Below are 15,175 nucleotides of genomic sequence, written 5' to 3'. Positions count from 1 at the left end.
GCCAAGTTCTGCCTCTCCTTTTTGAGGTTCTGGAATCACGCAACCCTTACAGCCCCAGGGAGAACGAGGTTTCTGTTAGAGCCAAAAAAGGCCCCAGACAGGAAGGACCTGGGGGGATGGCAGGGCGGTCCTTACCCAAGTAGCTCTACTAGCAGATGGAAAGTCTATGCAGAGGTCTGGGCCCATGACCTTCTCTGCCTCAAGGCGAGCCAGAAATCTCTAGCAGCCAGTGCATGGGTAAGTCAAGGTTTCCTAGCTTGTGTTCTTACAACCCTCCATGCCGGTTAAATATAGTTGTGCTCCTGTGATAGGAATCCATGCCAATAGTAGGTTTTCCTTCTCCTACTTCACCTAAGACCCACCCACCATCCCTCCATCCTTGGCCCTAGCTGTGTAGACACTAGGTCTGTCAGGGTCCGAGGTCTACCAGGGTCTTTCCTCACTCTGGAATTTAAGTCGCAGTAATTCTGTTTTAGTTTTTGTTTCTTCCCTCCTAGCCTGGTTATGAGACAGGATCAAGGCTGGCATCCAGCTCTTGCCTCCTGCTTCTCCTCTTGCAAGCCGAGATGCCCGGCTGTCTGTGTCCAGAGTCAGGCACCTGCTGGGCTTCGGGGTTGGGTTTATTCCCCTGTCTCGCCCACGGAAGAGAAAGGCCCTGGTCACCGGGCCTCTTTGAGAGCACTGAGACGTGGAGCCCGGGAGGCATCTCCCCACGGGCAATCAAGGCAGACGCTAAAGCCGATTTTTCTGTTTTCTGGCAGCAGCCGTCGCTTGCCTTCTCCCTCTGGGGAAATTAGCTTGCTGGCTCAGAGTGAGGGAAAATAAACAAGTCCAACCTGAAATATGCATTAGGGTTTGGCTATTTTTGGAGGTTTCCAAGATTGAAAATGGCTGACGGCTGACCAGTTCCCATCTGTCCCGAATTAAGTTTCAGCAGCTTTGCAGGGAGTGTGCGGGCGCCCATCAGAACCTTGAGCTGAGATTGGCAGTGACCTGTGGATCTGGTCGAAAGAACTGCGGCCCTAACTGGGTCATTTCTCTTAGTGACCAGCTCCGAGAGGAGGTGGACAAGGGATCTGGGTCAGGATGGGTCCATGGTTTTGAAATCAAGGGAGAGCAGGGGCTGGTTGCGTTTCCCCCGACTGATGGACTTGGAGCTTCGGACACGTTTTGGTCCTTCTGCATCAGGAGGAGGGGCGGTCTCATTCATCTACCACCAGATTGTGAGTGTGCCACACACAGGGATTACCTCTGCTATGGACTGAATGTCTCTTCCCCCCGGCCCCCCAAAACTCATATGAGCCCTAATGTGACAGTTTGGGGAGGTGTGCCTTTGAGGGGTGATTAGGTCATGAGGGTGGAGCCCCCTGGTGGGGAGGAGAACTAACGCTTTCTTTTCCCCCCTCTGTGTGAGGACACGGTGAGAAGATGGCCATCTGCAGACCAGGAAGAGCCAGCCCCTCACCAGACACCAGATGTGCCGGCACCTTGACCTTGGACTTCAGCCTCCAGAACCGTGAGAAATCAGTATTTGTTGTTTCAGCCCCCAGTCTGCGGTGTTTTGTTACCACAGCCCAAGCGGACCAAGGCAGCATCTCTCTTATCCACAGCCCTCAGTAAAATGCCTGGTGCGTAGTAGGTGCTCAATAAGTGTGTGTTCAGTAAGTGGGGGTGAGGTCGGGGAGAGCAAATACTGAACGTTGCTGTGGACTTGCCGCTGCGCTTTTTACGCTGTCTCACTCACAGACCCATTTTACAGATTTGGAAATAGAGATGAGAACGCGTTTTATCCGTGTCTGCCCTTTGCCCTCGTCACTGACTATGCCTGTCCCCACCTTGGTACCTGTCGCTCTCTGCATGAGGGCTCTCTCTCAGCCCACGTGTAGGGCAGCCCGCAGCATCATGGAGTTGAAGCCCCAGGAGCAATGATTCCTGGGAGACTGGAGGATGAACACCCCTTCAGATGGGGCAGTTCAGGGGCACCATCTGTACCGTTTTGCAGAGCCACCTGCTGGCTACCAGAGAGGTGCCCACAGCGATGGGCACCATGGGCATCCGTGGGCCCTGTCTTGGCTCCTTTCCTTCCCTGTCTTTCTTTCCCACACCCTTCCTCGGGCTCCTGGGCTCACCTCCTGAGTGCACTAGTTGCTTTGAGTGTCTGGTCTTTCTTGCTCCTGGGGGTGCCAGCCTGAGATTCTGGGGGTCCCGTGGGCCGGCCTGGGGCAGGGAACTGAGAGACTGGGAGGCCTGTCTCACTCCCCACCCTCTGTCTGGGTGGGGACCGGGTGTGCTTCTCACTCCCCACCCTCTGTCCTTTCTCCCATCCCTCCCCGTGGGGGAGCTGAGCAGCAGACGGAGTGCTGCTCACACACACAGACGGCCCTCAGGTGCCCCTTTCAACTCACCAGGGGCTGGCACGCTCAGCGGGGGACCAGTGCACTTGTCGGGGGGGTGGCACACTTACCAGGTTGTTGACACACTCGCCAGGGAGCTGACACACTCATGGGGGGGCAGTGCACTCCTGGAGGGGCTGACACACTTGCTGGGAAGCTGACACGCTCAGGAGGCTGACAGGCTCACTGAGGAGGAGAGCAGCGGAGCCAGAAGTGACGTTGAGTGTGAATCGAGAGACGAGGCTCCAAGCCGCGGTCTGCCTCCCAGAGCCGTGTGGGTCCCGCAAGCTCCCTGTGCTCCCCGGGCCTCCCTTAGAAGGAGGTGACGCAACACCGTCACTGGGTGACGCCCAGGTGTCCTCTGACGGACGACTGGATAAACACAGTGTGGGAGGTCTGTACTTCGAATACTCAGCCATGAAGGAACCTGGTACTGACATGTGCTGTGATGTGCGTGAACCTTGAGAACACGATGCTGTGGGAGGACCCCAGACATGAAAGGTCACAGATTGTGTGATGCTGATTCAGTGAAATTTCCGGAGCAGCTAAATCCATGCAGACAGAAAGTAGATTAGTGATTTCCAGGAACTTGGGCAAAAGGGATTTGGGGGTGCCTGCCTAACGGGTCTGGGCTTTCCTTCTGAGGTGCCCAAAGTCTCTTAGAATCAGAGGTGTTGGCTGCACGATATTGTGGACGTACTAAATGCCACTGAATCGCTCACGTTAAAATGGTTCACGGTTAATTTGACATAGGTGGATTCTCCCTTAGAAGGGTGTGACTGGGTAACCTAGTGGTGCTCGTTTCCTGGCTGCACATCTGGGTCACCTGGGAGCTTTCAGAATACTGATGTCGAGCCCCATGCCAGAGACTCTGATTCCATGGGTCATTTTTAAAAGTTCTCCCCAAGATCCTAACCTGCGGCAAGGTTCAGAATCACTGATCAGCGTCTGAGGTTCCTGCCACCTCTGTGTTTAGTGCGAATTTGAGTCAGTATACCCCCTCTCTCATACTATTTTATTTTATTTTATTTATTTATTTTTTCTTGTACTATTTTAAATCTTTGCAAATTGTGGAGTAAAAGCCTTAGGAGTTGTTGTCGTTGTAAAGGTGTTAGAGGCACGTGCTTGTAGGAGAGGCAACTTTTGGGGTGGGGGTTGTGGAGGAGGAGAGGAGTTGCTGGAGCCTGGAACCACCCCTCCCCCAGCCCCGTGCATCCAGCCTCTTTCAGTCACAGGACAGTGTCCCTCCCAGCAGCAACTCACCCTTGGCAGAGTTAATATGTCAGATCACACATACAGTGTCAACCCTTTAAAGATATTCAGGCTGAAGTGGATGCAGTTTCATTCACACATTTACACGGAGGACCTACTGTGTGCCAGGCATTGTGCTTGGTGATGGAGAGGAGGGGAGAGCGATTGAGAGGAATCAGAGCTCCGTTCAGGAGCTCCCTGTTGAGTTGTGCAAGATGGAAACGTCGTACAATAAAACAGTAACGTTCCTGATACTGCGATCCATTGGTTAACCTGGACTGATGATCTACTGCATGCCAGGCCCTTTAGTCAGACCACCTCATTACCCGATGGCTAAGTCACTGGCTCCAAGCGGTGGTTAATTTTGTGCATCGACCTGACGAGCTAAGGGATGCCTAAATAGCTGGTAAAACGGGACTTCTGGGTGTGTCTGTGAGGGTGTTTCTGGAAGAGATGAGCGTTGGAATCAGTAGACTAAAGAAGATGGCCTTCACCTTTGTGGGCAGGTGTCGCCCAATCTGTTGAGGGCCCACGTAGAACAAAAAGGCTGAGGAAGGGTAGGCTTGCTGTCTCTGCTGGAGCTCAGAGGGCCATCTTCTCCTGCCCTCACATGTCAGCAAGCCTGGTTCTCAGGACTTTGGACATGGACTGGGGTTTGTACCGTCAGCTGCCCGGTTTCTCAGGCTTCAGGTTGGGGCTGGGCTATGCTTGTCACTACCCTGGGCCTCCAGCTTGGAGATTGCAGATCGTGGGACTTCTTAGCCTCCTTAATTGCATGAGCCAATTCCTTATAATAACTCCTCCCTGCCTCTATCTGTCTTACTGGTTCTGTTTCTCCAGAGAAATCTAACAAACCAGGTTCCATGGCTGGGAAGTAGTAGAATCTTAGCTCCTGACCACCATGTTTTCCCACTTGGGTTTCACGGCTGACTCGGACCTTGCTGCTTAGAGACATAAGTGGCGCTAGGAGCACAGGAGTGTGGGCAGTTTGTTTCACATGAGGGAGACCTTCCTCCGTGTCCCGCCCACTGTGTAATCACTTGACACTTTGCTGCCTGACATAGTGGCCTCGGGCAGGTGGGAGGCAAGGCTTTGTGATTTTAAAAGCCTTGTAGGGTGGACAGAGGGAAGGCTTGCTGGAGTCACACTGCCTGAGTTTGAGTCTTGCATTGTGACCTTGGACAAACACCTCTGAGCCTGCCAGTTTCTTCACCTGTAAATGGAAATAAGGAGAGGACCCCCTCTCACATCATCACGGTGAAAATTAGAAGAGAGAATTCATGTAGAAGCTTGGCAGATTATAAACCTTCAAATGTCAGTTACCATTTGGAAGCTAAAAATGCCTTCACATTACGGTCTGAATGAGTTCTAGCTTTGAAAATAGCTCCAAATTCCATTTATGTTGAGAACCACATTCTGTTCCCCATGCCTGTGTGTGTGATGGCCCCTGGGAGTTGGGTGGTCATTAAGTGCTGTGTGGAACGAAGTCCTGTCCGTTCTGAAGGCCATTGCAGGAGGCTGGGTGACCCAAAGAAACCCCCTTCTGCTCTATGCCAGGAGATTTGGGGACTTGGAGGTCAAAAGCATGCAATGCTTCTACAAATCTAATGGAAATTCTTTCCGCCTCTTGAACGCAATGAAATTAGCCGGTGCTGATGTATTTCAGGAAATTCCTAGAATTCTCGGGTTATAGGAGAATATATTTGGACCGTTCTAACAATGCTTGAGTATTTTTTATGATAGTCCACTAAAATAGCCATCCCTGTTTAAATGGCCCAGAGATGGCAATTGTACTATGTTTTAAGTTAAAAAAAAAAAAAAAAAGATTAGGTAATACGTGTGCATGGCATAAAATTTAAAAGGGTACGTGGCCTGGCAATGCAGCCTCCCTGTTCAGAGTCAGCTGTCGATACTGGCTCCTTGTTTGTCCTTCCAGAGACAGCCCATATATTTATGCTCTGTTCCTCTCCCACTGTCCCCTGCATCAATGGTGGCTTACTATAGTCACCATTCTGTTCCCGATCTCCCCTCCCCTCCCCTCTCCTGGTCAATTTTAACAATATGCGTCTTGGGGACTGTTCTATACTGTTAGAAAAGCAGCATTCCATTTTAAGGTTGTCTCATAATCTATCTTCCCAAGAATTTATTTATAGTTTTTAGGTTATCCTCACTATTTCCCTATTGTAAGCAATATTGCAAATAGCCTTTGTATTTCACACAAGTTCAAGTGTGATTGTAGGATAACTTTCCCCCAGCAGAATTTCTGGGTCACATAGTACATGCGTTTTTTAATTTTAAAAGTTTGTGCCACTGTTAGTAGGGATGTAAATCGGTGCAGCCACCATGGAAAACAGTGTGGAGGTTCCTCAAAAAATTAAAAATAAAACTACCATATGATCCAGCAATTTAAAGGCATGAAATCACTATCTTGGAGAGGTACCTGCACCCCTATGTTCATGGCAGCATTATTTGCAATAGTTAAGACATGGAGACAACCTGAGTGTCCATCAGTGGAAGAGTGGATAAAGAAAATGATACACAGAGTGGAGTATCATTCAGCCATAAAAAGAAGGGATTCCTGCCATTTGTGAGAACAGGGATGGATCTTGGGGGTATTATGTCAAGTGAAATAAGTCAGATGAAGATAAATACTATATGATCCCACTTATATGGGGAATCTAAAAAAAAAGCCAAATTACAGAAACAGAGAGTAAAATGGTGGTTGCCAGGGGGTGGGGGAAGTGGGGAGATGATGGTCCAAACTGCAGGTTACAAGATGAACAAGTTTTGGGGATCCAGTGCACAGCATGGTGACTGTAGAGAACAGTATCGTATTACGTACTTGAAAGTTGCTAAGATCTGAATGTTCACACACACACACACACACACACACACACACACACACACACGTGTAGTTAGATGATGGATGTGTTGGCTAACCTTTCTCTGGTGATCACTTCACAATATATATGTCTATCAAATAAGAAAAGTTTAAGCCAAATTTCTCTTCATAGCGGCTTATCAATTACCACGTGTTTTGAACTTCTAATGGGCCAGAGTCAAAATGGCTGAAAACACAACGTCATTCATGTTGGGGGGAAATAGCAGCGATGGGGATCTCTGTCCCCACAACCTCAGTGACATTGTGTTTTCAGCCATTATGATTTTGGCCCATTAGAAGTTCACAACTCGTGATTACAGTTTTAATTTACATAGATCTTGTAATTCTTATGGATGAGCATATTTTCAGATGTTTGAGAGCTATTCATATTTTATTTTTTCTAACAATTTTTTTAAACGTTTATTTCTGAGAGACAGAGAGAGACAGAGCACAATGCGAGGAGGGGCAGAGAGAGAGGGAGACACAGAATCTGAAGCAGGCTCCAGGCTCTGAGCTGTCAGCACAGAGCCCAACACAGGGCTCGAACCCACAAACCGCGAGATCATGACCTGAGCCGAAGTCGGACGCCCAACTGACTGAGCCAGCCAGGCTCCCCTATTTGTATTTTGTTTTTAAATGAAGGACATTTGGTCCATTTTCCTATTGAGCTGTTGACATTTTTTTGAATTGATTTACAGGATTTCTTTCTATTTAGGAAATGACCTTCTGGTTTGCATGAATATTTTCCCCAGTTTTGTCGTGTCTTTTTAAGCTTGGTGTTTTGTTTTTTTTTTTCAACGTTTTTATTTATTTTTGGGACAGAGAGAGACAGAGCATGAACGGGGGAGGGGCAGAGAGAGAGGGAGACACAGAATCGGAAACAGGCTCCAGGCTCTGAGCCATCAGCCCAGAGCCTGACGCGGGGCTCGAACTCACGGACCGCGAGATCGTGACCTGGCTGAAGTCGGACGCTTAACCGACTGCGCCACCCAGGCGCCCCGCTTGGTGGTTTTTAAAGGTAGACATTGCTTGTTTATTTGTTCAGATGTACCTTTCTTTTATGTATGGATTCTGAATTTTAGTAGTCCTTAATGTGTTCTCTTCAAGATTTTACATATAAAAAAACCTTCGTGTTTTCTTTTAGTATTTTAATGGTTCCATTACCTGATGTTTAAATCTTGGCTCCCTCTGGAATTTGTTTTTGGTGCAAGGTCTAAAGTGAGGGTCTGCCTTTCTGTCTTTCCAGATGCTTTCCCAGTTGTTAACCACTTACGGAATAATCTTTCTTTCTCCCACTGATGTGAGTGCAACTACTATTATGTATCAACATCATGCATATATTTTGGGCCTGTTTCTGGATTTTTTTCATCTGAAATTCTCCACCCTCTGTCTTTGGAGTTCTCCAGTCTTTTTGTCTCCACCCTCCGTCTTTGGAGTTCTCCAGTCTTTTTGTCCCAAGTCCTCCACAATGTGAGAAAGGAAGTTTCTGTGTATTTTCGCCTGGATTCTGCTTTTGCAGTGGCTTCTATCTGGGACTAAACTCATGCTTGAGGTGGTGGCTGGCTAGAAAGGAGGCGTATGGATCAGGAAATCCCTCCCCTCCATTAGCGCAACCATATTCTCTCAGAATTCAGAGGTTCCAAACTGCTGCTGTTGGAAAGACAGAATGAAAAATGGGTTGACCTCCTCTCTTGTGGAGAACCAGCTAATGATAATAATGACATCGATGATTATAAACTACCATCCGGTGGTGCCAGGCAAGCTAAATATGTTATTCCATTGATTTCCTCCTGCATCCGGCAGGTTTGCATTTTTATCTGCACATTACAGAAGAGGGAAGGCCAGGGGTGGGGGTGTCGAAAAGAATACGAAATAGAGGTGGGATTTGGACCCGGGTATAACTGATTCCAAATATAGGATCTTCTCCTGTGTGTATTGCAGGATCTCGGGCACAATATGGCCAATGAAACCACACTTTGTTTACCTTTCCTTCCTTCATTAATTCATTCCAGGATCACTTTGGAGCACTTGGTCACTATTAACAGAAGTCAGAAAATCAGGGCAGGCAGATGGCATAAATGAATGAGGTTACCCAGATGGGACAATAGGGGGCAGTGAGGACTGTGGCAAACAAGAGAACACATACATGTCACGCCTCACATTGGCTCCTGTCCCTCGGCCCAGACCATTGTTACTATGGAGGAACGTAAGCCTAGTGTCACCTAATCTTCTGATTCCTACAAGGAACCAGAAATCTAGTTTTTATGTGAAAGGTGTTAATTTTTAGATGTCAGCGAACTGTAAAAACAATCAATGTATGCTCTTTAAAACTTAATACTTAATTCTAAAAGTTTCCCTGTAGATAGTGCATTAAACAAACATTTATTCAATCAAACATGACTCAGCGATGGGAACAAATTATGGAGACACGCAGAAAACATGAATGATTCTTGGAAACAAAGTGCTGAGCAGAAGGCAGGCACATGGAAGGGCATGTGGAATATATCCACTTTCTTGAAATTCTAGAACTAGCAAAATTCAGCAGTGATGAGGGTTAGGATTGACTGGGAAGGGAGAGAGGACCCTTGCGGGGTGGCCGTGATATTCCATATCTTCATACGTATTTGGGTTATGCTGATCCATGGTTTTGCCAAAACCTAGTGAACGTGTGCCTGGAATGTGTCCATTACACTGTATGTCAGTTGTACACCAAAACTCTAGAAACAAGTATTGAACTCTATTTAATAATAATCGTGCCCAGTATTTAGGAGGAAGTGTACTGATGTCTGCAACCTACTTTGAAATGAACTAAGAATGGGACAGATTAATGGATGGAAGGGTAGATAAGGAGTCCATCAAATTTAGTAAAATGTTAGTGAATCAGTGTTGCATTTGAAAATTTCCATCACGGGGCACCTGGATGGCTTAGTCGGTTGAGCATCCAACTTCAGCTCAGGTCATGACCTCCCAGTTCCTGGGTTTGAGCCCCACATCGGGCTCTGTGCTGACAGCTCAGAGCTTGGAGGCTTCTTCAGATTCCATGTCTCCCTTCCCCACTCACACTGTGTCTCTCTCTCTCTCTCTCTCTCAAAAATAAATAAACATTAAAAAACACCCAGTTACACAGTGCAAATTTCCATCATAAATTGGTGGGGAAAATGAGCAAAACAGACAGCATTGTGTGTAGGATAATGCACATACACACCTACTTTAATCACCTCTGGCTTTTGCACTGTACCCTTATGCTTCCCCACCAACCTGTGGCATCATGTCATCTGAGCAAGTTGGTTACCAGGGGGTTGTTCCTGCAGCCACGCTCTTTGTTCTTCCTTCCACCTTGCAGCAGGCTTGATAGATCGGGCACGGCTCACTGAGTGAAGGCATGAGAAAATCCATCACCTGATGACATCATTCACATTTCTCCACCATGACCTGTCCGAGACAGAAGCGAGCCTGGCCACCTTCTCATTAATCAACAGGAAAGAAGGAAACCATTTTGGCAACACAGCTTCTTAGCTCCCTTCTGCTAATCCATCTTGCCTCATTGGCATTCTTTCTCCACGTGGCATTTGAATTAAGAGGGGACAAAGATTATCCCGGAGCAGTCCCTTCACAGGGTTTAGGAGAGTGTTTGCAGGCCGAGTTGTGGTTCCGTGCACTGGTTGAGCAGGTGCAGCTTGTGGAGCAAGTGGCTGTGTCCATGTTGAAATCCCACTGTGTGTCCTTGGCCACAGTCGGCATCATAGAAACTATGACCAAGGAGTCTCAGAGTCTTGGAGACACCATCAGAATTGTGGGGAGAAGGGAACAGGGGAGCGTGGTTTCTCTATATACTCTCTTAGAAGTGGCACCGTTTCAGGAATTTTATTTTATTTATAATTTTTTTAATGTTTATTTATTTTTGAGAGAGGGAGAGAGGCAGATTGCAAGTGGGGGAGAGGCAAAGAGGGAGGGAAAGGCAGAATCCTAAGCAGGCTCTCAGCTGTTCAGCACAGAGCCCAACGCGGGGCTCGAGCCCACAAACCGTGATCATGAGCTGAGCCAAAGTCGGACGCTTAACCTACTGAGCCACTCAGGCGTCCCGATTTCAAGCATTTTACAAGGCAATTTGTCATCCTAACAATTGTTAGGACTATGCTCCCTGCAGATTAGAAGAAGCCAGGGTCAGTCTTGTAAACATGTGATGCATCAAAGGTCAAACCTGTGGGCGTTTAGATTGTAGTCAAAAGAGAGCGCCTTTTTATGGGCTTTCTCCCTAAACTAGTTGAATTTTTCACTGGAATATTTGCTCCTTCTCCCTGGAGGAGAGTAATGCTTCCCTCTCTCAATGGTGTCATGCTTTTGACTTGCTTTGGCCAATGAAACATGAGCTGAAGTGACCTGAGTCGCGTCCTAAAAGAAGATTTGGGAGCCGTGTTCCTTTTTCCCCCATTGCCAAAGTCAAGCCCCAGATTATGGCTGCTCCAGCAGCCTAGGTCCTAGGGAGAAGACCCGGACCACAGCTCTGGCTGGCCCTGATGGACCTGCGACTTGAGTGAGAGACAAATATTTGTTACTGTCAAGTCACTGAGCTTTTGGGGTCATTTGTTCCTGCAGCATACCTAGCCTGTCCTAACTGATTGACTCTGAACCAGCAAAGGGGGTTTCTGCCCAAGTCCCATGGAGGTGGTCCTCATGACATGAAGAGTTCTCTATAAAACTTCTGTGTAGCTTTTTGCTTTTTTTAAAAGAAAGTTAAGTTGTTTTTTTTTTTTTTAAATGTGTATTTTTGAGAGAGAGGAGAGAGGAGAGATTGGGAGACACAGAATCCAAAGCAGGCTCCAGGCTCTGAGCTGTCAGCACAGAGCCCTACTTGGGGCTTGAACTCATGACCTGTGAGATCATGACCTCAGCTGAAATCAGACACTTAATGGACTGAGCCACCCAGGTGCCCCAGTCTAGTTTTGAAATAATGAAAACTGCGCAGTATAAAGCACCTTGGATAAAGATAAAGATAAGACAGTTTGTGTGTAATGACGTGTTGGGAGGGTGGTTGCTAAGCACAGAGCCCAAGTGGGTTGGTGAGGATGCAGTGGTTGTCAGAGACGAGGGAGCAGGTGGAGCCCCGGACCTGCTCTTCTCTGGCTATGTGGCTTTGGCCCAAACCCTTGGCCTCTCCAGTCCTCTGTACCTACTAGGTGGGGTTGGTGTGGACGAGGTCATATGGAAGAACTAGGTCAATTGCGAGGCTTACCATTGGGGTTCTTGTTGCTTTTTTCTCCTCTTCTTCCTCCCTCCCCCCTCCTCCTCCTCCTCTTACTGGCCTGAATAGTGTGGAGGAAGGGTGGGAGATGGTAAGTGGAGCATGAACAAGATAGGGTATGCCTGCAGACTGAGAGGGCTCCAGCCGCCCCACGAAGGGCCTTGTGTTCTGAGTTCCTGGCAGACCCCTCTGAACGGCGACTTGGCCATTCACTAGCTGTTGTAACCTTATAGGCGGCACGGGCTGAAGGAAAGCTGGGTGAAGACAGGTCTCTTCTGTTTTATTTTAAATGAATAAAATAAAAGAATTAGAATTACATGGGGAACCAATGTTATCGCTGTCAAGACATTTGAAAATGCCAATTTGTGGGGCACCTGGGTGGCTCAGTTGGTTAAGCTTCCGACTTCAGCTTAGGTCATAATCTCCCGGTTTGTGAGTTCGAGCCCCACACTGGGTGAGCTCGAGCCCCGCTCTGGCCTCTGCACTCTCTCTCTCTCTCTGCCCTTTGCTCGCTTGTGTGTTCTCTCTCTCTCTCTCTCTCTCAAAAACAAACTCCAGTTTGTGATAGAATGAATACACACAGTTCCTGACTGCTGCATTAAATGACTAGATGTATTGGCAGATCTAGTAACTGCCAATATTTCCGAGTTGTGCTGAGCACAAATAAGATTTTACAGTGTCTGCGACTATTGTGATGTGACGGGTAGATATCTGTGGTTTTCCTTGGTGACAAAGTCATGATAAAGTAAGTACTGCTATGCCCAGTTGTTTACATTCATTTGAAGGAAATGAAAACTTCCAGGCAGAGGTCCCTGAAAATCTTTTTCTAATTCAAGTTCCCATTTAAGTTCATGAAGTCCCAGACTTATCCCCAGGACACCTTGAGGGTCTGTGGAACCCAGGTTAAGGACCCCTGCAACAGCTGTGTTTTTCTCAAGGCATTCACAGCCTTTCTCTGAGCTTCACAGGCCTTCTGTGCGAGATAGTGTTCTCTGTTCTTGGTGTTTTTTTTTTTTTTTATAACTTTTTCAGTGTTTGTTTATTTTTGAGAGAGAGCGAGAGAGCACAAGTGGGGGAGGGGCAGAGAGAGAAACACACATATGGAATCTGAAGCAGGCTCCAGGCTCTGAGCTGTCAGCACAGAGCCCGACGCGGGGCTTGAACCCTTGAACCATGAGATCATGACCTGAGTCAAAGTTGGACGCTTAAGTGACTGAGCCACCCAGGCACCCCTTGATGTTCTTTTTAAGTGTGGAATTTGTTTATCCTAAGGTGAGCAGCCCTTGTGGGGTCTTGATTCCCTGGATAATGGGTTTCAGGGGATAGTACCAAGGTAAGAAATGAGGACAACCAGCCGCTTCTCCTCTCTCCCCAAGTCCCTTGAAAGGACACAAGCAAGGGAGAGAGAGGAAAAAGTGAGAACTTAATATAAAGCAGCAGACCAAAAAACAAGAAAGGGTGACATCTACAAACCAGAATTATTTTTTTTAAGTTTATTTATTTTGAGAGAGAGAGCGAGCGAGCACGTGTGCAGTGGAGGGTCAAAGAGTGAGGGAGAAAGAGAATCCCAAGCAGGCTTTATGCTGGCAGCGCAGAGCCCCCTGCAAATTCTCAATAGTTGTAGACACTGTAAAATATTAGTTGTGCTTAGCACCACCCTGAAATATTGGTAGATACTAGATCTCCCAATGGATCTAGTCATTTAATGCTAAGGTAGTGTGTGTATTCATTCTATCACAAGGAGTTGGGTGCTCAACCAAGCGACTGAACCACCTCACAAACCAGAGTTCTTCAAGAATTCCTGATAGATCAAAACCAGACCACATATTTGTGGAAGAGCAGCCATTGGAAATCACAGCCTAGAACGTATTTAAAAGAATATCTGTCATTAGGGAGCACTTACTTTGTGCCAAGCTTTGGACTTACATTGTCTCTTTTAACCCTCATAATCATCCTGTGATGCAGCTTCTGGTACTGTCCCCAATTTATGGATGAATAAACTGAACCTCAGTGGGTTCAAGTCCTTTGCCCCAAATCACACAACCAGGCAGCTTCAAAGTCTATAATGTTGTCTCCTGCACTCTCCTGGTAGTTAATTGCTTCATTTAATTCTTATGCAGGAAGAAGCTTTCTTTTTTTTTTTTTTCCTTTCGTCTTTTTTTTTTTTAAGTCCTGCTGGAATCTGGAGGCTCAAGAACTGGGATGAAGACTGTTCTGGCACCACTCCTGGGTTGGGAAAAGCTTAAGCTGCTCCATTCCATTTTGAGGGCAACTCGGTCTTCATTAACCCTCTCCAGGTCAGCAATGCAGGCAGGAGCCGTCTGCCTCTTAGGGGGCCGCCAGGGGAACCCACGCGATTCCATTTGGGCATATCTGCACTTGAACACAATTACCTCACTGTTTCTCTTCATCTCTCCTCTGAATACCATTTGCCCTAAAAATACTCTTTGACATTATGCACAAACATTGGAGAGACACTTACTTGGCCCTGACCTTTGTACGGTTCCTGCTAAAACAGATTCAGTGACACACAAATGGGGCTGAATTATTTATAGGCCTGAGGGGAAATCAAAGTTGCTTTTATTCCTATTGAAAATGTGGTAGAAGGCCAAAGAGTGCCAAATTAGCTTTGGCTCCTCCCAGAGGGTGTCCAGCTAGACTCAAGGATGCTTATTAAGGTTAGGGGTGTGCTCCACAAATGGGTCTTTGGAAAGCCCCATCAACCTGGGCTGTTTTTCCTTTTAAATGCCCCGTTGGGGGACAGAGGTCTGCACCCTTCTTGACAGGAAGCTACCAGGATGAGAGTGGAGGTTTAAGGAGTGTCTGGGAGCTCAAAACACCCATGAGGTTGGCCATTTATGAGTGTATTGAGTAAGTCAGGTAACACTGATTGAGCACCTACTGGAGGCTAGGCACTGGAGACGGAGAGAGAAATTCATTAGCTCATTTGTGTAATGACTCAACAAATACTTATATGTGTCTTCCCTTGAGAGGTACTGTTTCCAGCACTTGGGAAGTGTTTAACAAGACTGACAAGGTCTGCACTTGTGAGCAAAACACTGTTCCTGTCCTCAGGGAACTCAGCATAATGAATGCCTCCTCCTTTCCCTCACCATCTTCATCATCACCATCATCACCACTGTCATCATCCCCACCACCCTCATCCCCACCATCATCACATTCATCTTCATCGTCATCATCATCATCATAATTTATTGAATACTTACTACTTGTCTGACACTATCCTAAGTTCTTTACATCTATCAATTCAACTAATCCCCATAAGCACTCAGTGACATAGGAATTATTAATGTCATCCCCTTTTCATAGTTAGGTGCGTGAGGACAGGGCCTGAGGAGCACACTTTTTCCCTCTCTCTGTTCCTCCTTGATGCATTCAGTCCCAAGT

The 15,175-nt window shown here is 47.2% G+C and overlaps 1 long non-coding RNA gene across 1 annotated transcript in view; it reads left to right on the top strand.

Moving 5' to 3' along the window:
- Nucleotides 1–1,398: 1,398 nt before the first annotated feature.
- Nucleotides 1,399–15,175, top strand: part of LOC147573139 (uncharacterized) — a 173,613-nt gene continuing 159,836 nt past the window's right edge. The window contains exon 1 of the long non-coding RNA XR_015245269.1: nt 1,399–1,516. This is a non-coding gene — a long non-coding RNA (uncharacterized LOC147573139). The remainder of the gene's footprint in view (nt 1,517–15,175) is intronic.

The sequence above is a fragment of the Puma concolor genome, chromosome E3 (genome assembly GCF_028749965.1).
Source record: "Puma concolor isolate L17-30 chromosome E3, mPumCon1.1.hap2, whole genome shotgun sequence".
Taxonomy (NCBI): Eukaryota; Metazoa; Chordata; class Mammalia; order Carnivora; family Felidae; genus Puma; species Puma concolor.
The sequence above is the reverse complement of the archived record's forward strand: the minus strand, read 5'-3'. Positions and strand labels throughout refer to the sequence as shown.